The sequence below is a fragment of the Thermobia domestica genome, chromosome 13 (assembly GCF_964235325.1).
Source record: "Thermobia domestica chromosome 13, izTheDome1.hap1.1, whole genome shotgun sequence".
NCBI lineage: Eukaryota > Metazoa > Arthropoda > Insecta > Zygentoma > Lepismatidae > Thermobia > Thermobia domestica.
This window is the reverse complement of record NC_137466.1, coordinates 41,959,262-41,984,003: the sequence shown is the minus strand read 5'-3', so window position 1 is coordinate 41,984,003 and position 24,742 is coordinate 41,959,262. Positions and strand designations below refer to the sequence as shown.

The following is a 24,742-nucleotide window of genomic DNA, read 5'->3' as shown; positions in this document are numbered from 1 at the left end:
AAGTCAATCTGTACTACAGACTATGTCAAACTATATTTCAATTGAATTGCACTTTATCCCCTCCCAAGACCAGAGGGGGAAGTAGAATTGAGGTATTTTTTTCTGAAACATTTTCCTAGTAAGACATAACAAATACTGTAACTCTATTGGTCACTGACTGATGGCTTCGCCAATCAGAGGCAGTCCTTCGATTTCACTGAGAGCAAAGCTTCCAACACAGTAACAAATTCTACCATTATAAATTTTCAGCTAGATTCAGCTAATATGTGCACAGTTGCTGATGTGTTTGTGTAAGTTCGTGTTCGACACCGTTCCAAAGGTTTGATATTGGATATCATAATGGAAGACGTGGTTATTATCGAAACCGAAAAGAAGAAACCATCTGCCTTACATGCCGGATTCCACTACATAATTCATAGGTAATTGGGTGTTATTGACTTATTATTACATTATTTTTAATGAAGTTAGTATACGTATATTAAAAGGTGCAAACTGTTTTAACGCAGTAGGATCAAATTAATGAATTAAATACGATATACATGATAGGCATTACAAAACATGACATTCACCTTTTTCAAATAGATACATTAAAAAGAATGGTGTATAATTTGTTGCTCATAGTAGATACAGAAGCGTCATTTAGGATTTTGCTGGAATATATAAAAGTTGGAGTTTTTTCTGTTATTATATTAGTAGTCAATAGATTAGAATATAAGTATTTCTCAAACTAAGCCTGGTTAAGTGTGAAGGGAAGTTGCATAGAGGGTACGAAATCCTTGTGTGGGGGGGCGGTTCCCATCTTATTTTTGAAATAAAATTCTCCTCACTAAAAATTTGTGAGGATAATTTTATTTCGACATTGTACGTAAAACGGCTCAAGCTCCTGAAAAAGTCATGCCCCTTTAAAAACTTACTAGTTACAATCCTGAATGAATCTCTCTTCAGCAAGGGAGCGCGGTGGCTCAGTGGTAGAGCGTTCATCTCTGGTGTTTGGGATCCCTGGTTCGATTCCAGCTCGCGCCGTGTGGACTTTGTAGTGGACAAACACCGTGCTCGTCGGTTTACTCGGAGTTCTCCCGTTTCCTCCCACTTTCTTCATTCCACCATTTCACTCATCTTTCATCAACACCGTCTCCTTCAGCCTAACCGGCATAATCGTGGGACGTAAAATTTAAATATTTCATTTTTTCATTTCTCTTTTCAGCAAATCGTATTCTTGCAGCAAAAAGTCCTTATCGTTGCTGAGGGCAGGATAGTAAATGTAATGAAATTTAAAATGTGGCAACGTTGCTGCTTGTTGTCAATAGATCTTACCTCGCGTCCGGAATTGGGACTAACAATTCTGGTTGCTTTGTAATCGACTCATGGAAATGACAAGCAACACCTGTGCGTCCACAATTGGGAAAGATTTTAACAGATAAGAGCAGCGTCCGCAACTGGGAAGAAACCATTTATTCTAATTATTACGTACTATTACTATTATTATTAGTGTGTACAGCAGCTACTTACGGTGCACAAATAATGCTCAAATCTATATATGCTTTTTTTTTTGGTTGATGTTGGAACTTGTTACATATTATACAGTTCTAAAAATAAGCAGCAACAACTATTATTAGTTTATATACTGTGCTCATGTTATGTAATTAGTAAATACATTGTGTTTGTCATGAAGTAAATACTTATGGTTTTTACATAAGAGATTACAGTCTTATTAATATTCAATAAGGCTATTATCTTACAATGTTAGTAATAAATAGCTGTGTATATTCATACTTAACATAATCATTATCCATTTTCAAATAATGGCAGGCAGGGAGCAATCTTAACGGAATGGCGACTGTTAATTATTAGGAATTAACGTTATTTACAGACAGGAAATTTTCCTTATTATTATTATTATTATTATTATTATTATTATTATTATTATTATTATTATTATTATTATTATTTCAGATGTGTTTAACCGGAAACCATGTTTAGCATCCCTCTCCGAAAGGTCTCCGTTTCACCTATTTAGCTGATATAATGTTAGCCCTTTGTTTGAGAGTGAAACCTTTCATCCTCACTGTGACAAATATGATACGGTGTATTCCAATGTGTTCCATTCTGTGTTTCCTTATGTAATGGTAAGTGTCATGCTACAACTTCTATCCAACTGGAGGATAGATTTATTACTGCTAGTTGGTTTACTTTAATACCCTCTCTGACAATCTGAAGTACGAGTCAGTGAAATTGGCGTTGGGAGTAACAAATGATTAGTCCATAGCAAATGAAATCTTTGATTTTATTTAACGTCCCACGATTATGACTTTAAGACAAGGGAGACAGATGATTAAGACAAGTGAATGATGATGGACGAATTGGAAATGAGAATCTGGGAGGAAAGGGGAGTACTACGAGAAAATTCACGGAAACTATGTTGTCCACCACAAATTTACTTGATCGGGGATCGAACCAGGAAACTCACGCTCCAGATTTAAGTGATATAGCATTCAGCCATCGTACCTCACATGAGTTTGTAACGTGTTGCTGCGAAACTCATGTGTAGCAAAAAATCCAGCTTTCAGTGGCCGACTGTTGCATGTAATAAAGGAAGTTGTCTAATATGAGGGTGATCAGAAAGTAAGGTTACAAAGCCTGCAGTGGAACGTGTATATACCATACAACTAATAGTGTATACATTAGGTTATTTTTCGTCATAGTATCCACATTGGTTGAGACACTTGTCACATCGTGGGATGAGTTTGAAGATTTCCTCCTGGTATAAATTCCTGTCCTTGCGTGTTCAGTCACGTTGTCACGCCATGTGTCCGTTGTCCTCCTCTGAAGCGAAGCGGCGGTCTACTACATATCGTCAGATACTGTGACGTGATCCTCGGGCTGTTCTGAATCAGTTCCTCCAGACGATCTGTGTTCAAATCTGTTGATACCGTGCCGGGTCGGTCACTGCCCTCATGATCTGTGACCTTTTCTCTACCAGCCGCGAACTTTAGATACCATTCTGCGACATGCTGACGTGACATTAGTCTCTTCGTAAAGCTTTATTAACTGCCGGTGAATTTTATTCGCGGTTTCATGTTTCGTCCACACAAATCGAATAACTTTTCGGATTTCTTTGCGAGACCATCTTTACAAACGAGTAGCCATTTGTGTTTACCTACAACTAGCGCACAGTTGCCAACTCCATGTACACTCTGCATACCTCTCATTCCTCGATAACAGACGAAACTCCGGGAATATTTGGCTTGTAACCTTAGTTTCTGATCCTTTCTCGTACTGACAAAAGAATGATAGTATGTATAATACTAGTAATACTATATTCTGTTAGAGATGTGTAATAAATAATCCTTTATTTCGTTTGGTTCAGATGTTCACATGACAAGGTGATGAATGTAATTATAGTTAGTTGGTGAGACGTATTGTTTGTATATTCAGATCCCTTCAGATCTCGCAAACCGAAGAACAATGCCGTATCATTTGGATTTCTTTTGTTTAAATCTATAGACAAAGTGATATTCTTTTATCTTCCTACTGTTCGGTTTTAAGAGTAATTGTTCCAACGTCATTAATTTATGCATCTGCTCTGTGTACTAATTTGTACTCATATTACGTGAGATTGTAAGCTTCGTTTGCAGTCATCAATGAAATCAATGCAAGTAACTGGGATGTAGTGGTTCAATTAATTTATTTATTTTCGAACTGTATGTCCCACAGTTCTTCCCTTGCGGTCATCAGGAACTAACGTCGGAATCACAGGCAAGTATTTGGGAATACTTAAAAAAAGAGTATTATTGTGTCACATATACACCACGTAAACAACTTTTAGTTCTTATGGGAAGAGATATTGTCAGTTGTCATTGAAACTAAAAGTGGTAGTAATTTTCTAAAGCTTACGGTTTTAGTATAAATATTGGAGTGGAGGTGGATTTTCTACAAAGGGTATTCAAATGGAAAGATTCGAAACGTCGTACAAATTAAACTGACTGAAGTAGGGATATGCCGCTTTGGGATAACGTAGTGCGATATCTAAGGAAGTGAATGTAGTGTCCGGCATGAACAGGCACCTCACAAATGACGTAGGAGAGAATCAGGCAGTTATGTGTTTCGTCCAATTGACACGGCAGTGCATGTGGAAGAAATCATGGTGTTCACATTGAAAAATTTGACGATTGAGGAGCAGCGAGGTGTTGTCAGATTTCTGAGTGTGAAAGAGGTTAAACCGGCCGATATTCATCGCCAGATTGTGGTCGTATACAGGGAAAATTGTGTGTCCGACAAGTCAGTTAGAAAGTGGAGTGCGTTTTTGTGGAGACTGGGAGAGTTTGAGTGATGACCGAGACCAGGCCACAAAATATGCTGGACAAGTTTAAGTGAGAGCAGCTTGGGCATCCCTACAGTCCTGACATGTCGCCCTGCGACTTCCATCTGTTTCATGTGCTAAAAATAAATCTCAAAGGGAAGCGCTTCAACTCGCACAAAGAACTGAAGGACACAGTGGAGGACTGGTTCCTATCACAACCATCTGAATTCTAGGAAGAAGGAATCGTTCGGCTCGTGAAATCGTGGAATATTGTCCTCAGGTCTCTGGTTATTACTTTTCAATGAAGACTTCGATTATACCTACAGTGTCACTTCGTATCTGTTCATTTGAACTAACCTTGTACTTCGGACGCTAAATTGATTGCATAAAAAAAACTTCGTTTTTATTACCTTTTTAACTCTAGTGATTAACGTTAAAACTGAAAATAGTTGACGTCTGTTGTAATAGAGAGATTAAGGTGATGATTATATTTTTGGTGCACTTAATTGATTACAGGAAACCGGTTCTCGCTATTACCGTTTACACTTTACAGTGATCAAGCTTGAAACCGAAAGTGGTTGTTTTTACTAGTTCCGGTTTGTATAGAGAATTAAGAGAGAAAATATCACCTATTCTTAAAACGCAAAATCGATCCCCAAACACTCCTTCTCGCTATCGCTCTTACGCTATGTAGATCAGTGGTTCATAATCTTCCTTACTCAGCGCCTCCTTCATGAATCCCACATACTTCAGGCCCGCTCTTCGTGAACCTTACAAATTTCACGCTCTCTCTTTATTATTTATTAAGTATGCTGCCTTTGGGCAGGTCCTGGGACTAATGAAGATTTTATTTTTTCAATTTTAGATTTTGCCTGGAAATGTTTCTCTCACTTTCGTCGATCTTCAGTTTCCTCTTTTAATTCCCAATATTTTCTCTTATCTTTCAAATCATCGAGCAGCTGTGTTCTTCTTCCTATTCTTCGCCTCCCTTCCATCTTTCCTTCTATGGCGGTGTGAAGAACACAATTTCTTCGCAAGATGTGTCCAATCCAATTGGCCATTCTATGAAGGATGGTGGCTAGAAGTGTCCTCTTCTCTCCTATACATTTTAAAATATCTTCGTTTTTTTTGCTCTTTCTATCCATTTTATCTTCCTCCAACACCACATTTAGAAGCTCTCTAAATATTTCTTCTCTAACTTCCGTAATGTCCAAGCCTCTGAACCATACAGTCCAATGCTCCATATATAGCACTTGACCAACTTCCTCTTAAGTCCAATATTGAGCCGGCTAGTTAAGGGGGAGCGGAGGCAGTAGTCAAAATCTTATATTATTTAGGCGAGGGAATGCTATATCAGGCGCCTCTAGTATTCAAATATTTTTCAAAAGCTAACAATTTTTCTTTTGCCTGTTTTTCGTAAGTGAAAAGAGATAATGAAAGGAAACTTACCACAATAATAGATAATGTTATTCTACACCTGAAAATACGAATCGGAAGAATAACCAGTGTTGCCATCCATAGAAATGACAGTGTGGCCGAAATTTGAATTACCCAAAAATTTTGGTTAAGTCAGAGACTAGAAAATTGAACTCAATGTTAATTGATGACTTATTATATATGTGTTCCTTGTTAGCTACTTTTAAAATAATAATTGTATTTATTTTGTAATAACTTACATCAGTTTTTACAATCACAACTCTCCCTTTACATCAAGAATTCTTTCTGATATAATTCTCATCAATCCAGTACCATCTCTGCTGCTTTTTCCTTTCCGGAATCCAAATTCATCTTCTTCCAACCTCCCATCTATCTTACTTTCCAGCCGCCTGTTCAGCATATGTGCAATGATCTTTCCAATGTGGGAAATCAGGCTAATGGTTCTGTGATCGCTGCACTTCTTTGCTTGCTTTTTCTTGGGGAATGCAATCACTGTAACATCAAGAAAATCCTTTGGCCATTCTCAACTCAGGCAAATCTTGTTAATAAGTGAAGTCAGTGCTTTCATTGCGTTGTCTCCTAATCCCTGAGCAAATCTACTGGTATGTGGTCATCTCCAGTGGTCTTTCTCCTTCGCATGTCTTTGATTGCTTGTACTACTTCGCTTTTCAATATACTGGGTCCTTTTTCATCATCCACCTCTTCCTCTGCTTCGATCGCAATACCTTTAGGGTGGTTCTTCTGATCATACAGATCTTTTATGTATTCCTCCCAAATTCTAAGGATTCTTTGATGGTCAGTGGTTACTTTACGTTCTTGATCTTCGATCCCAAACGTTCGTATACTTTTGTTAGCTTTCCCTCCGAGCTCTTGTGCTTTCTGGTACGTCAGATAATATCTACCGCGCCGTTGAAGTTCCATTATTTCTTCACATCTGCTACATGTACATTTCTTTGGTTTTGTCTTCTCAATTCATTATTTAGCTTTCTGTATTCATTGATGTCCGTGTTTGTTGCCCTTCTGCGTTCTTCCATCTTCTTAAGCATTGCTTCAGTTATCCGTGGTTTTCTCGGTGCTCTTTACATCCTGCCAATGTTATTGTGGACTGTATCAAGTAGAATCTGTTTAACTGTTTCCCAACTATTCTCTATATTGTCAACCACATCGCCCATTGCACAGAATTTTTCTTCAGTCTCTTTTTTCACATCATCGTCATATTTCTTAGTCGCTCTAAGCTCCATTTTCGATTTCTTCTCCCGTTTTTCTTGATCGTCTTTAACCAGGTTTGCACTTCCGCCACCAGGAGATTGTGATCCGAATGAATGTCCGCTTCTGGCAGTCTACACGTCTCGTACACTATTCCTAAAACGTTGCTTCACAAGAATGCAATCGATTTGATAGCGTTTCTTATCTCCTGGACTTTACCACGTGTACAGCTTGGTTTGTCTTTTCTTAAACCACGTATTCCATCACAACCATATGTTGCCTACAGAAGTCGATAAGCATTTGACCTCGTTCGTTTCTTCTACATAGTTCAAACGGTCCCACTGCCTTATTCACAGCTCCTTCTCCTACTACGCTGTTGAAATCTCCCATTACTATAGCGCTGACCTTACCTCTTCCTTCCTGATGCAATGTGTCACTGATCTGATCATACATTACTTCTACTTCATTATCATCATGGTCGGTTGTTGGCATATACACTTGTATTATCACAATATTCACTGGTTTTGTATGTAGTTTTGCAAACATCAAGCGGTCACCGCAATATTCCACATTGCTTACACTTCTTGCTACTTCGTTCTTCATTACTACGCGACACCATTCTCGGCCTTATCGCCACCCGAATAGTATATTCTGTAATTTCCCGATACTATCTTATCTTTCCTTGGCCATCTCACTTCACTCAAGCCCACTATGTCCACTTCACATTTGTCCATTTCCACTTTTAACTTTTCAAAATTTCCCTCACGTCGTAGAGTTCGTACATTCCAGGTTCCCATGCTGAAATGGAAGTTATTGTTTTCTCCTCTGATGATTCTTCTCGGAGTAGTCCCCATCCGGAGATCCGAACGGGGGACTATTTTACCTCCTTTTTTTTTTTTTTTTTTTTTTACCTCACAAGAGACATCACCCAATTGTCCGGCTCCGATTTCAATGAAATTTTTCTTGCTGATAGAGGATATGTATGTATTATTTTTGATGACAGAAATTTTTGCCATGGTGTATGTTTTCTATTTTTTAATAAGAGTTGTGATGTGGTTATTAGAGATTACTGCAGAAGTCCCTTACTTCCCTTTGTAAACGGAGTGTTAATAAAATAACAACCATGTAGATACATACAAGGCCTAGGGGAAAGTCGTAAGGTAGGTATGATCTTGACGGCAGCCATCTTGAAATCCGCCATTTTGAATTATGGTCAAGTTTTTATTATGGGAATAGGGTAATACGATACATAATTTCGGGCTAGAATTTAATCAGGAAGACAATGGTGATGTTTGTTTTAAGATACACCCATTTGAAGAAAAGTTACAGGTATATTAATTGTTTATACTTACTACATGCGTAAGTCCCTTACCTCCGCTTCTAACCCGGGTATTAATGATAATATGTTGATAAAAGCTTCGGTAATACATATTATGCCCAGAGAAAAGGGATACGGTAAAAGTATCCTTGACGGCAGTCATCTTGAAATCCGCCATTTTGAATTAAAGTAAAGTTTTGGAAAATTAAACCCATAGTATGTCACATCTCATTTTAAGAGCAAATTTTCCAGAAAAGCCAATGGTATGCTTATTTTTGTTCTATGGTTAACCAGTATGTATTTAGGACTCTTCTAATGTGCACCAAACATCCATTATTCAATATTTCAAATTGACAACACTCTTAATTTTCACCGCATGTTTTAAGATTCCAACTGGCAGTTTGCAATTGTTGCCATGGATGATGTTTTCTAAATTTATTACATCTTTTAAGAGTTGCGATTTGTCAGTTCATGAATAGTGTTGGGATAAGCATCCAACAACCTTTCTGAATTTTGAAGACTTGCCATATAATTATTTATTTCCTATACCTGCACTTCAAAAACTCGTTTACTGACATGAATCATCGCACAATGAAACAACTCTACCTTTGCATTTAGGTAGTACCGAAGACGTAGCTTGTAATGGATAGTAGATGAGGCGAGAAATCAAATGAAAATTCACTTCAAAAAAGAAAACGAAATATGATTGTTGTGTACATCAATGGTCTTTTGTTTTGTTTTATATTTATTTCTTTATTGTATATTTATTTATTTTCTATGGCAATTTTTTTAGCTAGTCAGACAAAAAAGTCATTCGTTTTCTAGCGATTGTTGTCGATTGTTCATGTTTGTAAGATTTATAATCAGTATTGATCGGGAACTCGATTAAGTTACCCTCTTTATAAACAAGTTACCTGTTTTCATATTTTTTTCATGGTACAAACAGCGTATTGGGAACAGTCATATTATGCCTCTTTGATATTTTCTATCATTGCTGCAGTTCCTTTAAAGTTGTATTTATTAAAAACATTTTATTGTTTGTCATTTGCGCAACATGTAGGCTACATTTCCTGATAATTTTGTTTTCGTATAACACATATTTGTTATAATTTCATTTGTATTTTTTTACGTCACATAGGTCCATAGGTTTTTCATGTATTCTGGTTTAAAATAAATAATTACATATCAAGTCTCCAAAATTCAGAAATATTGCTGGATGCTTATCCCAACACTATTAACGAACTTACAAATCGCAACTCTTAAAAAATGTAATATAATTAGAAAACATGAGGCATGGCAATATTTGCAAAGTGCCAGCTGGTATCTTAAAACATGCGGTGAAAATTAGGAGTGTTGCCAATTTGAAATATTGAATAATGGATGTTTGGTGCACATTAGAAACAGTCCTAAATTCATACTGGTTATCTATAGAGCAAAAATAAGCATACCATTGGCTTTTCTGGAAAATTTGCTATTAAAATGAGGTGTCACATGCTATGGGTTTATGGGTTTAATTTTTCAAAACTTCACTTTAATTCGAAATGGCGGATTTCAAGATGACTGCCGTCAAGGATACCCTTACCGTATCCCTTTCCTCTGGGCATAATATGTATTACCGAAGCTTTTATCAACTTCTTATCATTAATACCCGGGTTAGAAGCGGAGGTAAGGGACTTACGCATGTAGGATTTAGGATTTACATTTCTGGGCTTTCGGCATCTAAGACCATGTAGCCCGTCACGTTTTGAGGGATGACGTCCCTCGGCGAGCACACAATCCGGGGAAAGGGAAGGAAGAAAGGAGTGGGGAAGGAAGGAAGCGGCCTGGGACCTATAAGTTAGGTACCAGCCCGGCATTTGCCTGGTGTGAATGAGGAAAACCCAGGAAACCCTCATTCCGGGTGGCTGACCTGAAAAAGGTGTTACACTTTTTCGACCGAGTGACCCCACCGGGAATCGAACCCGGAACCGCTCGCACCGAAGGCGAGAGCGTTAGCGACTACGCTATAGGACTTACGCATGTAGTAAGTGTAAACAATTAATATACCTGTAACTTTTCTTCAAATGGGCGTATCTTAAAACAAACTTCACCATTGTCTTCCTGATTAAATTCTAGCCCGAAATTATGTATCGTGTTACCCTATTCCCATTAAAAAAACCTTGACCTTAATTCAAAATGGCGGATTTCAAGATGGCTGCCGTCAAGGTCATACCTACCATACGATTTTCCCCTAGCCTTATATGTACCTACATGGTTTTTTTTTCATTAACACTCCATTTACAAAGGGAAGTAAGGGACTTCTGCAGTAATCTTTAACAACCACATCACAACTATAAAACATTATGAAAAATAGAAAACATGCACCATGGCAAAAATTTCTGTCATCACAAATAATACATACATGTCCTCTATCAGCAACAAAAATTTCATTGAAATCGGAGCCGGACAATTGGGTGATGTCCCTTGTCACGAAGAACCATCATATTTATTTATTCTCCTCCTTTGTCCCTTCTGGGAAAAGATAATGTGGTAGTATTCCCATTTCCTTTTCACATCTCCATGCCGTTGACCATCTAGTGGTTCATCCGCCTTTTAGGACAGTTTCCCCACCTAAGGACAAGAAGGTGCCCTGACCTCTTGCTGTTTATTAATCCAAGATTGCTGTTTCTTGCTGTTTCTTCTATGATTTCAAATGCAGTGTTGAATACTCGAATCTTCAATGATAATGATAAGCAAGCAAGCAAGCAAAAGAGTCTGTTTATCATCTCACTGTGGAGATGAAACGACGTCCAGCCGTAGGCTGCTTTGTCCAGTGTAGGTACATTATTTGTTCGAATCAAAGTTTGTGCAGTGAGCTAGCATGTCCCACAGAAACGACAGCGCGCAGAACGGGAGCCAGGTGTCCGGGCAGGATGCAAGGCCTGTTTGTCTCGTCAGTGGTGAGTTTTGTCTGGTGTTATTCAGCTACTGGAGTGTTTTGCCTATCGAGGAAGGATGGAGGTTGTTTTTATGTTTTGATGTTTTTCTTTGAATTTAAGAGCTTTGGATTTTTTTATTTTATTTTGTTTTATTTACTTTTTTATTTTATTTTATTTTTTATTTTTTATTTTTTAATTTTTTTATAGTATTAAAACATATACTGCATATACATATAGCCTGTATATGTTCCTTGTTTGCTGACCTGTGTTTTGATTTAATTTTTGTGTTCTTTGTTATGTGGTGTTTATTCTGTTTTGCTTTTATATTCTAGTTCTTCTTTGTGGTATGGTTTTATTGTTGTGTTCTTCTTCTGTTACATGTGTGAGCTGTTTTATTTGTGTGAGTTCTTCTTTGTTGTGTGTGATTTTATTATGTTTGTGTTTTTCGTGTTTTTCTTTGTGGGTTGTTGTCGTGTGAGAGTTCGTCTTTTGTATCTAATGTGGTCATTTTGTATGTTAGTGTATTTCGACGGGCGTCGTGAGTCTTACTTTTTTTTATTATTTTTATTATTATTATTTTTATTGTTATTATTATTTCTTGCTAGGTTAGGGATAGGATGTTTTGTAAGGTTGTGTTGCTATTGTTGTCGTTTCTTCTTTCGTATTTCTGAAAGTGATCTTCGTAGAAACGTTTGTTTCTTAGTTGTTGGCTGTAGTTCTTGTTCAGTGTTTGAATTTCTTTGTCTATGGGGTCCAGTTTAGCCACCCGGTATAGTTGTTCCTTTGTTTCATTGAAGGCCTTGTACGTTCGTCGTATCCAGTATCTTTCTGTTCTGGCAATGTCTTCTATATTGTTACGTGAGAAGATGGGGTGTCCATAGATGAGCAGGGGTCTTATTGCTGTTTTGTATAGGTATCGCTTGTTTTCTTCTTCGAGGTATCCGGTTCTGGTTAGAGGGAGGCGGGCAAGTGTAGTACGTATTGCCTTCTTCCTTAGCTGTTTGATGTGCTCTTGGAGTGCGAGTTTGCTGTCTATGCTGATACCTAGGTATTGTACGGTTGGTTTGGGGTGAATGTATTGGTCTCCTATTTTGATGGTTCTTTTTAGGTCGCTGAAAATGCCTCTGTGGTTTGTTGCAGGGTAGAAAAGGATGATTTGAGTTTTCGTAGGGTTCAGGTCTAATTTCCATTTCTCACACCAGGCTTGGAAATAGGCGATTTGGGTCTGAAGATTATTCAGGATGTATGTAACCGCTTTGCCGGAGGTCCAGTATGCCGTATCGTCAGCAAATAGGCCGAGGTTATTGTTGAGGTGCTGTTGTACTGGTGTGTCATTGACGTACATGATGTAGAGGAGAGGGGCTATAGTTGATCCTTGAGGGACTCCCCTGTCCACTGAGAAGGTTTCAGAGAGTTGGTTGTTTATTCTAATTTGGGCGGTTCTATTGCTGAGGAAATTGTTTATCCATCTGATAATGCTTGTAGGTAGGTTGAAATCTGTGATTTTGTTCAGCAGTCCGTCATGCCACACCGCGTCGTAGGCGCCGGTGAGGTCCAGGAATGCTGCCCCCCCCCCTCTGAGCCTTTTTCGAAGAGCTATTTCCATGTCGTTATAGATACGAAGGACTTGGTCTATTGTGGAGTATTGAGGCCGGAATCCTGCCTGGTTTGGTGTAAGTTGTTTCATGGAAAAAATCTTGGTAAATAGAATGCACAAATACTTCAATACGAGCAGTTTCGAGATGGTTGATGTTAGGGATATGGGTCTGTAGCTTTTGGAGCTGCTCTTTGGCTTTCCTAGCTTGGGTATAATAATTGTTTCGGCTTTTTTCCAGGAGGAGGGGATATATCGCGTCTTGAGGCTCGCTGTGTATAGCGAGGCCAATTTTTTAAGCAGCGTGGGGGGAGCTTCCTTCAGGTGTTTGGTTCTAATTCTGTCCGGGCCAGGCGCAGTGTTTTTCTTTTTCTTTAGTGCCTCGTGTATCTCTGACGGTTCTATTTTCGTTTACTAGGATTGTAGTGTTTCCTGAGTGCACATCTTGCAGATCTGCTGTGGTTAGGTCTCTAAGGTGATTTATGGTGTTTCTGATACGTGTGGCTCGATCCTGAATTTGTTCCTGTTCGTGTGTCTGGGGTGGACTGCTTCTGAACTTTTCTTGCATGTGTTTCGCGAAGAATTGTAGTTTTTCTGCTGTGGTTATTAATTGTTGTCCGTCTATGTTGCTGGTGATACTACCACTGGGTTTGTGGTTGAATCTTTTGACCTCATTCCAGAAGAGCCGTGGTGTCTTACGTCTGGCTTCATTCAGGTTGGTGCATAGGGTGATGAATTTTTCTTCATTGTACTCTATAATGTCTCTTTTTATTTCCCTATCCAACCTGTTTATCTCTGTTTTGGTATGGGGATCTCGGTATTTGGTGTATTGTCTTCTTAGCCAACGTTTGTGGTGAATCTTTTCTACTATTCGCCTGGGGAGACGTTTCTCTCTTGTGTTTATTGTTTTTGTTGGGACGTGCAGTTTATCGGCTTCTTCTATGATTACTGTGAGTCTATTGTTGAAATTTTCTATACTATCTGGGGTTTGTTCCACCGAGAGGTTGGCAATGTTTTCCTCGATGTGTTTTCTGTATTCTTCCCAGTTTGCTTCCTGGAAGCATTTTATTGTTTTTAGGGCTGGAGTCTCGGAGGTGAGAGCGATTGGTACTTCCATGTATATGGAGACATGGTCGGACTGGAGATCTGGAGTTGTCTCCGTGGTTATGTGCATACGTGCAATAGCTCCATGAACTAGTATTTTGTCAGGTTTGGTGTCCTGCTCCCCCGGATGTTGAGCTATTCGAGTGGGCCCCTCAACTTTGACTTGAAGGTATGAGCTGTCTATTAAGTATTCTAGTAGTTTCCCAGACAGCACAATGCACGTATAGTATCCGTTTAGTACATGTACAATTGCACGGATGCAACATGTGCATCATCTGTATAAATGCACGCCTGTACATGTGATGCACATATACATGCCAGGACCTATTCAACATCTTCACGTGCACAGAACATGTGCAACGTACACGTCCTGCACAAGTGATTTACACCTACCGCGCAGGTGATTTACAAGTAGCACGTATTCGATTTACATGTAGTTCACAGGTGATTTACATGTAGGATAGCGGTGATTTACACGTAACACACAGGTGATTTACACGCAGTTCCCAGGTGATTTACATGTAGGACAGAGATGATTTACACGTAACACACAGGTGATTTATACGCAGTACCCAGGTGATTTACATGTAGGACATAGGTGATTTACCCGCAGTACCCAAATGATTTACATGTACGATAGAGATGATTTGAAGCAGTACCCAGATGACTTACATGTAGTGCACAGGTGATGTAAAAGAAATTCGAGATGCAACGAAAAAAAGTTTATATATTTGGTGTCTTACGCAGTAACACAATCTATAACTGCAAAGACATCACATTCAAAGTATATAACAAGTAACTAATAATTGTTAGTGAGAATTTTAGTTTTGGAGTTTATTATTTGCAACGAGCAAAGCTTTAGGTAGTATCTTTGACATATTTACCAAATAACAAATAACGCAACATATTCTACTGTAATCGGTCACGAAAATAATTTTGTAAACCTATGAACTGTCTGACAGTAGTTACATCAGTACAATGCTGCCACCTGTTGATATTGTATCCTAGCTCAGTGGACGTTATGGAGTTTTTACAATCATTCAGCTTTTATTCGTCAAAAAGTCTCTATAACACCGTCTGGAGGAAAAAACGACACCTACCAAAAATGGAGGTTACTTTCTGTTGATGAAAATGAGAGTAAAAAAAATGAAAGTAAAAGTATACACTTGCACGGTATTATGGACGTCTCATACACACATGCAGTAGCCGTGCAAATACTCATGTGCACACAACGGCTTAAGCAACGGTAATTTAAATGTGCTTCATCCACGCAAATGCACATGTGCACATCCACTGCTCAAGCATGGGTTATGCACATGCGCTGCATCCCCGTAAAAGCACATGTGTACATAACAGCTACAGCACGGGTTATATAAATGTGTGCTCCATCCATGCAAATGCACATGTGCACATAACGGCTTAAGCACGGGTTACGTACGTGCGTTGCATCCATGCAAATGTACATGCGTACATAACGGCTTAGGCACGGGTTATATAAATATGTGCTTCATCCATGCAAATGCACATGTGCACATAACGGCTTAAGTACGAGTTCCGTACGTGCGATGCATCCACGCAAATGCACATGTGTACATAACGGCTACAGTACGGGTTATATAAATGTGTGCTTCATCCATGCAAATGCACATGTGCACATAACGGCTTAAGCACGAGTTACGTACGTGCGCTGCATCCATGCAAATGCACATGCGTACATAACGGCTTAAGCACGGGCTATATAAATATGTGCTTCATCCATGCAAATGCACCTGTGCAAATAACGGCTTAAGTACGAGTTCCGTACGTGCGCTGCATCCACACAAATGCACATGTGTATATAACGGCTACAGCACAGGTTATATAAATGTGTACTTCATTCATGAAAATGCACATGTGCACATAGCGGCTTTAAGCACGGGTTCTGTACTTGTGCTTCATCCACGCAAATGCACATGTTAGGCACGGGTTATGTAAAGGTGTACTTTATCCATGCAAATGCACATGTGCACATGCACGATTTAATTACTGATTATGAACGTGTGCATAACCCACGTAAATGCACATGTGCACATACACGGGTTATGTATGTGTGCTTCATCCACGCAAATTCACGTGTACAGCTTATGCACGGGTTATGTATGTGTTCATCATCCACACAAATGCACATGTGCAAATGTACGGCTTATGCATGGATAGTGCACATGTGTCGTACACGTACGTGTTGTCTGGGTTGGGGCCATTTTTGTTTGTCACAGGATCTCCCATCAGTTCGCTTTGGCTATTGAGGACACTGATAATGATAATAATAATAACAATAGTTACTTTGTGTTTGTTTCGTTTAATTTCATGACTCTTTGTTGTTACAATTGTAATACTTGTTGTTTATCAGTATGCTTTTACGCTCCATGTTGTTTGGCGTTAAAACTGGTTAAATATTGCACTGCCCTAAACATGAACGGTAACAACTCTTTAAAATTTATAGAATGTGTTCATGTGTAGCGAATTAATTAAATTCTGCTTGTCATGGACCATTTTCAAGTAAAGGGAGGCAGGCAGTGATGCCAACCTGAAACATTATAAAATCCCATCTCAAGGGGGAAAAATCTCATTTCGCCTCTGAATTTCTCACGTTATATTAATTACAAATTTGATTTGTAATTTGAAAATAGAATTCTTGTAGGCGACTCACTTTGTACAATATGCAGCTAAATTAATTATCCATAAATTCTATCTTTATAAAAAAGTTTATCAATAAATCTTTTCCTCAATTGAAAACAAATAAGTTTGTTGTTAGAAATACAGTGTATATATATCACAAGTTTGTATCAACATCATCTACCGACCGTAACGACATTGAAAAAAAAGTTCACATATTTAGTGAGAAACGTCTTGAAAAATTTATAGTTTCAGGTTCAGTGTTTACTTTATCTTTTCATTCATTTGTTGTACTTTATTATTATTATTATTATTATTATTATTATTATTATTACTTCTTAAATACTCACACACAAATTTTGTTTTGTGCCGGTTAATCTTTAAGCATCTCATGCAATTAATTCACCTCACAAATAGCTTCCAGATTAGCATCCCGACAGCAAAGGTAAGACTTCCTGCAAAGATCTCGAATTTGACGATCAACATTGATTTCACGCTTATGGATTATGTTCACTTCCTACCCGTAGAGAATTTTGTTGAAGGGGGCAGACTACTAAATATTTTTCAAAAGCTAACAATTTTTATTTGACCATTTTTCGTATGTGAAAAGAGATAATGAAATTACTATTATTATTGTTGTTGTTGTTGTTAGATATCAAGTATAAAATGGCCTCTGAGCTGAATCTAGTGATTGTTAAATAAATAAATAAATAAATAAAGTGTATCTTCTTCGTAGCTGCCTTGTCCGACTCCTCTCCGATTCGAATGATGTCTGTTTTATTAGTTTCTGCTAATCGCCTTGATCAGTTATGCGTGCGTCAGCTAAGCGCCATCGTCCTCACAGTCCGCCTGTTTGCTTAGTCGTCCTCCTCCTCCTACGATTGATTATGGTAAGTGCTAAGTTACAATTTCATATCTAACTAGATACTAGATTGACCACTGCTAGTTCATCTAACTTAACACCCTCTCCGACAATCTGTAGTCCGCGTCAGTTGAATTGGAGGTGGGAATAACCGAATGACTCCGTAGCAAATGAAATCTTTCAGCCAATGAAACTGAAAGTGGTGGTAGTTTTCTAGCACTTGTAGTTATAGTAGAGAGATTAGAGTGGGATGGAATATATTCTTGAGACACTAAATTGATTGCATAAACCCGCTTCTCGCTATTTATGATTTTTTTTACTCTAGCGATTAACGTTAAAATTAAAAAAAAGATTAATGTTTCTCACTATTTGTTATAGTAGAGAGATTAGGATGGAGGTTGAATATATTGTTACAACACTTTAATTGATTGCTGAAAACCGCTTCTCGCTATCTGTTAATGTTGTCACTATAGCGATCAACTTTGCAACCGGAAGTGGTTATCTTTGCTACTTCTGGTTTGAATAGAGAGTTAAGGGAGAAAATGACACCGATTCTCAAAACGCTACATCAATACCAAAACACTCCTTCTCAATATCGCTTATCGCTCTTACGCTACGTACGAGTAGATCAGTGGTTCATATTATTACTCAGCACCCCATCACGAATCCCGCATACTTCACGCCCGCTCTTCGTGAACCCTACATATTTCACGCTTTCTCTTTGCTGTTTATTAATCCAATTTCTTCTATGATTTCAAATGCAGTGTTGAATACTCGAATCTTCCATGATAATGATAATAATAACAATAGTTACTTTGTAAAATGAAATGAAATCTTTGTTTTACGTCCCACGGTTATGCCGGTTAGGCTAAAGGAGACGGTGATGATGAGAGATGAATGAAATGGTGGAATGAATAAAGTGGGAGGAAACGGAAGAATCCCGAGAAAACCCACGAGCACGTTGTTTGTCCACCACAAAGTCCACACGAATAGTTACTTTGTGTTTGTTCCGTTTAATTCCATGTCTCTTTGTTGTTACAATTGTAATACTTGTTGTTTATCAGTATGCTTTTACGCTCCATGTTGTTTGGCGTTAAAACTGGTTAAATATTGCACTGCCCTAAACATGAACGGTAACAACTCTTTAAAATTTATAGAATGTGTTCATGTGTAGCGAATTAATTAAATTCTGCTTGTCATGGACCATTTTCAAGTAAAGGGAGGCAGGCAGTGATGCCAACCTGAAACATTATAAAATCCCATCTCAAGGGGGAAAAATCTCATTTCGCCTCTGAATTTCTCACGTTATATTAATTACAAATTTGATTTGTAATTTGAAAATAGAATTCTTGTAGGCGACTCACTTTGTACAATATGCAGCTAAATTAATTATCCATAAATTCTATCTTTATAAAAAAGTTTATCAATAAATCTTTTCCTCAATTGAAAACAAATAAGTTTGTTGTTAGAAATACAGTGTATATATATCACAAGTTTGTATCAACATCATCTACCGACCGTAACGACACTGAAAAAAAAAGTTCACATATTTAGTGAGAAACGTCTTGAAAAATTTATAGTTTCAGGTTCAGTGTTTACTTTATCTTTTCATTCATTTGTTGTACTATTATTATTATTATTATTATTATTATTATTATTATTATTATTATTATTATTATTATTATTATTATTACTTCTTAAATACTCACACACAAATTTTGTTTTGTGCCGGTTAATCTTTAAGCATCTCATGCAATTAATTCACCTCACAAATAGCTTCCAGATTAGCATCCCGACAGCAAAGGTAAGACTTCCTGCAAAGATCTCGAATTTGACGATCAACATTGATTTCACGCTTATTGATTATGTTCACTACCTACCCGTAGAGAATTTTGTTGAAGGGGGCAGACTACTAAATATTTTTCAAAAGCTAACAATTTTTCTTTTGACCATTTTTCGTAAGTAAAAAGAGATAATGAAATTACTATTATTATTGTTGTTGTTGTTGTTAGATATCAAGTATAAAATGGCCTCTGAGCTGAATCTAGTGATTGTTAAATAAATAAATAAATAAAGTGTATCTTCTTCGTAGCTGCCTTGTCCGACTCCTCTCCGATTCGAATGATGTCTGTTTTATTAGTTTCTGCTAATCGCCTTGATCAGTTATGCGTGCGTCAGCTAAGCGCCATCGTCCTCACAGTCCGCCTGTTTGCTTAGTCGTCCTCCTCCTCCTACGATTGATTATGGTAAGTGCTAAGTTACAATTTCATATCTAACTAGATACTAGATTGACCACTGCTAGTTCATCTAACTTAACACCCTCTCCGACAATCTGTAGTCCGCGTCAGTTGAATTGGAGGTGGGAATAACCGAATGACTCCGTAGCAAATGAAATCTTTCAGCCAATGAAACTGAAAGTGGTGGTAGTTTTCTAGCACTTGTAGTTATAGTAGAGAGATTAGAGTGGAATGGAATATATTCTTGAGACACTAAATTGATTGCATAAACCCGCTTCTCGCTATTTATGATTTTTTTTACTCTAGCGATTAACGTTAAAATTAAAAAAAAAAGATTAATGTTTCTCACTATTTGTTATAGTAGAGAGATTAGGATGGAGGTTGAATATATTGTTACAACACTTTAATTGATTGCTGAAAACCGCTTCTCGCTATCTGTTAATGTTGTCACTATAACGATCAACTTTGCAACCGGAAGTGGTTATCTTTGCTACTTCTGGTTTGAATAGAGAGTTAAGGGAGAAAATGACACCGATTCTCAAAACGCTACATCAATACCAAAACACTCCTTCTCAATATCGCTTATCGCTCTTACGCTACGTACGAGTAGATAAGTGGTTCATATTGTTACTCAGCACCCCATCACGAATCCCTCATACTTCACGCCCGCTCTTCGTGAACCCTACATATTTCACGCTTTCTCTTTGCTGTTTATTAATCCAATTTCTTCTATGATTTCAAATGCAGTGTTGAATACTCGAATCTTCCATGATAATGATAATAATAACAATAGTTACTTTGTAAAATGAAATGAAATCTTTGTTTTACGTCCCACGGTTATGCCGGTTAGGCTAAAGGAGACGGTGATGATGAGAGATGAATGAAATGGTGGAATGAATAAAGTGGGAGGAAACGGGAGAATCCCGAGAAAACCCACGAGCACGTTGTTTGTCCACCACAAAGTCCACACGAATAGTTACTTTGTGTTTGTTCCGTTTAATTCCATGTCTCTTTGTTGTTACAATTGTAATACTTGTTGTTTATCAGTATGCTTTTACGCTCCATGTTGTTTGGCGTTAAAACTGGTTAAATATTGCACTGCCCTAAACATGAACGGTAACAACTCTTTAAAATTTATAGAATGTGTTCATGTGTAGCGAATTAATTAAATTCTGCTTGTCATGGACCATTTTCAAGTAAAGGGAGGCAGGCAGTGATGCCAACCTGAAACATTATAAAATCCCATCTCAAGGGGGAAAAATCTCATTTCGCCTCTGAATTTCTCACGTTATATTAATTACAAATTTGATTTGTAATTTGAAAATAGAATTCTTGTAGGCGACTCACTTTGTACAATATGCAGCTAAATTAATTATCCATAAATTCTATCTTTATAAAAAAGTTTATCAATAAATCTTTTCCTCAATTGAAAACAAATAAGTTTGTTGTTAGAAATACAGTGTATATATATCACAAGTTTGTATCAACATCATCTACCGACCGTAACGACACTGAAAAAAAAAGTTCACATATTTAGTGAGAAACGTCTTGAAAAATTTATAGTTTCAGGTTCAGTGTTTACTTTATCTTTTCATTCATTTGTTGTACTTTTTTTATTATTATTATTATTATTATTATTATTATTATTATTATTATTATTATTATTATTATTATTATTATTATTATTATTATTATTATTATTATTATTATTACTTCTTAAATACTCTCACACAAATTTTGTTTTGTGCCGGTTAATCTTTAAGCATCTCATGCAATTAATTCACCTCACAAATAGCTTCCAGATTAGCATCCCGACAGCAAAGGTAAGACTTCCTGCAAAGATCTCGAATTTGACGATCAACATTGATTTCACGCTTATGGATTATGTTCACTTCCTACCCGTAGAGAATTTTGTTGAAGGGAGCAGACTACTAAATATTTTTCAAAAGCTAACAATTTTTCTTTTGACCATTTTTCGTAAGTGAAAAGAGATAATGAAATTATTATTATTGTTGTTGTTGTTGTTGTTAGATATCAAGTATAAAATGGCCTCTGAGCTGAATCTAGTGATTGTTAAATAAATAAATAAATAAAGTGTATCTTCTTCGTAGCTGCCTTGTCCGACTCCTCTCCGATTCGAATGATGTCTGTTTTATTAGTTTCTGCTAATCGCCTTGATCAGTTATGCGTGCGTCAGCTAAGCGCCATCGTCCTCACAGTCCGCCTGTTTGCTTAGTCGTCCTCCTCCTCCTACGATTGATTATGGTAAGTGCTAAGTTACAATTTCATATCTAACTAGATACTAGATTGACCACTGCTAGTTCATCTAACTTAACACCCTCTCCGACCAGTGAAGCCATATCTAGCATCTTGGTGCTAGATCTAGCACAATTCATACGCATTTAGCATCTAGCATCTTGACTTTAGCATCTTGGCCAAATCTAGCATAATTTCATTCTTCCCTCTGGAGAACAGAAATAGAGGGAAGAGGGTATGAGCGTCAGGGGACCACTAGTAATAAACCGCTAAAAGAAATGCTTCAGTGCTGTGTTGGAAGCGGCATGTTTTGTATATATTTCTTAAAATGTTATCCATTCATAAAATATAAATTCTCCCTTCCTCCGCTGATTCTCTTTCCAATACAGAGAACCGATTCTTTAAATGAAGAAAGAACCCTGAACCCTCCCCGAAAATGCTAAAAGCAATGATGCGTGCACATGACAAATCTGTAGATGAATCAAATAATGCAGATACATGGGAAGATGATGAGGAAGTTTGTTTGAGGATAACAGTGTTTGATGCAGAGAAAGTCCACCAGATGTAAACAGATTTGAGGGGTTCATATTTGTGTACGTGTATGTGTACGTGTGTGTGCTTGTTTCTGAGTATTTATACGTGTGCCTTGTAATTGTTATATTAATATCCAATAGATTAAGTGAAAATATAAAATAATTTGATGGCTGTCATTTCACGTCATCTCGGTAAGTCATTATTTTTTAAATATTTAGTAAATAGAAATTCGAATTAGATGTTTTTATTTTATTTTGTTCAGTAATCTCCGTGTCTAATAAGAATGCCCCCCCCCCTGGCTCACGAAAATGTATACGTAATATAGCAAACCACCAGACATAATATAGCAACCATGGAGATGCTCCCCTAGAAAATTTTCTTCGGGTGCCCATGTCTGGAGGTACACTATTTCGCAACTCAGTGGATACGATGTGAATGTATTCAAAGTCTACTGATTTACCCATGAAACTTAAATTTTGTAAAAATATTTTCTGTGAATACTAACCTGAGGATAACATTCTTTTAATTCGATCGCTAAAGGGGATTTTTTGTTGTTGTTTACGCAAAGTCGTTGTTGTCTGAAGTTTTCACAAATGTTTCCCCAGGCTGTCGGGTTGTTAACAAGGCAAGGTTTTTTTTGAGAAACGGATCCTCCAGGAACTTTATTTCGGGGGTACTTAGGGAAGGTATATGTATGTATGTATGTATGTATGTATGTATGTATATATAACAGGGGCAGGTCTTTAAAATTAGTACGGAAAGATAATTTGAAAATCCGGCATAATTTGCAAAAATCTAGCATAATTCAGGCCCGTGTTTGGCATAATCGCGAGCCTCGAGTGTGGCAACCCTGTCTCCGACAATCTGTAGTCCGCGTCAGTTGAATTGGAGGTGGGAATAACCGAATGACTCCGTAGCAAATGAAATCTTTCAGCCAATGAAACTGAAAGTGGTGGTAGTTTTCTAGCACTTGCAGTTATAGTAGAGAGATTAGAGTGGGATGGAATATATTCTTGAGACACTAAATTGATTGCATAAACCCGCTTCTCGCTATTTATGACTTTTTTTTTACTCTAGCGATTAACGTTAAAATTAGAAATGATTAATGTTTGCCATTATTGGTTATAGTAGAGTGATTAGGATGGAGGTGGAATATATTGTTACAACACTTTAATTGATTGCTGAAAACCGCTTCTCGCTATATGTTACCGTCGTGACTACAGCGATCAATTTTTGAAACCGGAAGTGGTTATTTTTGCTACTTCTGATTTGAATAGAGAGTAAAGAGAGATTCTCAAAACGCTAAATCAATCCCAAAACACTCCTTCTTGCTATCGCTTATCATTTTAGCCCTCTGCAGATCAGTGGTTCCTAACTTTGTCTACGTAGTGCCTTCTTCGTGAATCCCATCTACTTCGTTTCGTGAGCTTTAGTTAGTTTACTTCCCCTCTCTTTCTTGCCGCTTGTTTCTCTGAATTGTTTTACGACATTAGATGCAGTGTTCTCAAATCTTCAATAATAATAATAATAATAATAATAATAATAACCAATTTATATTTATTTCCAAAAAAACTTGAACTTAGTCTACTATTTTAGTGCAATATTTTTACGAGCTTTGTTTTTATTGGAACTACAATTTATGTTTGTCTGGAATTTTAATTTAATTTGTAGTTTATCTCTGTTAGTAATTTATACCCCCCATGTTAGGTGTTCTCTTCCTCTAGGTTGGGAACCAGTGATTTAAACGAATATCGAAATTGGAAGTCTTACTGGTTTTCTATCACTAGCTATTTTTGTAGAGAATTAGCAGTGCAAACAAAATGTATTGTTGGGACTCTCAACCGATTACATGAAACGTCTTTTTCCTATCTATTGCCGTTTTCGCTCTGCTGTGATCAATGTTAAAACCGGAAATGATTTATTCCTACTACTTCCGGCTTGAATATAACCTCTATTAGCAAACCAGATTCGGAACATTTGCTCAAAATTGATGGTGATCCATTAACTAATTATTTAGATCTTTTATCTCTCGGACGGACAGACACGCCTACAGATGGTAAATATACAGATAAATGAGTTTCTGTAGAAAGGAGTTTTGGTAAACCAAACTCCATAGGAAGCAAACGAATACAAATAAATAGAATAACTTTGTGCAGGGTTGGCAATCATACAAAAAATCTTTACTGTATACTCGTCAAGAAAGCTTAAAGATTATGTATAGTTTGTTTCTTCAATCGGAGTGCAGTTCGTATATAAAGAAAACGGCCTTCTACTTGTGGTAGTTTGTGCCATAAATAAGTCATCGACCGAAGAAAACACCC

General features: G+C 37.3%; 1 long non-coding RNA gene across 1 annotated transcript in view; it reads left to right on the top strand.

Annotated features, from left to right (window-relative positions):
• The first annotated feature begins 319 nt into the window (after nucleotides 1-319).
• The window catches only part of LOC145669179 (uncharacterized), a 34,410-nt gene continuing 9,987 nt past the window's right edge, over nucleotides 320-24,742 (top strand). The window contains exons 1-4 of the long non-coding RNA XR_014128159.1: nucleotides 320-419; nucleotides 17,269-17,422; nucleotides 19,487-19,640; nucleotides 21,743-21,896. This is a non-coding gene — a long non-coding RNA (uncharacterized LOC145669179). The remainder of the gene's footprint in view (nucleotides 420-17,268; nucleotides 17,423-19,486; nucleotides 19,641-21,742; nucleotides 21,897-24,742) is intronic.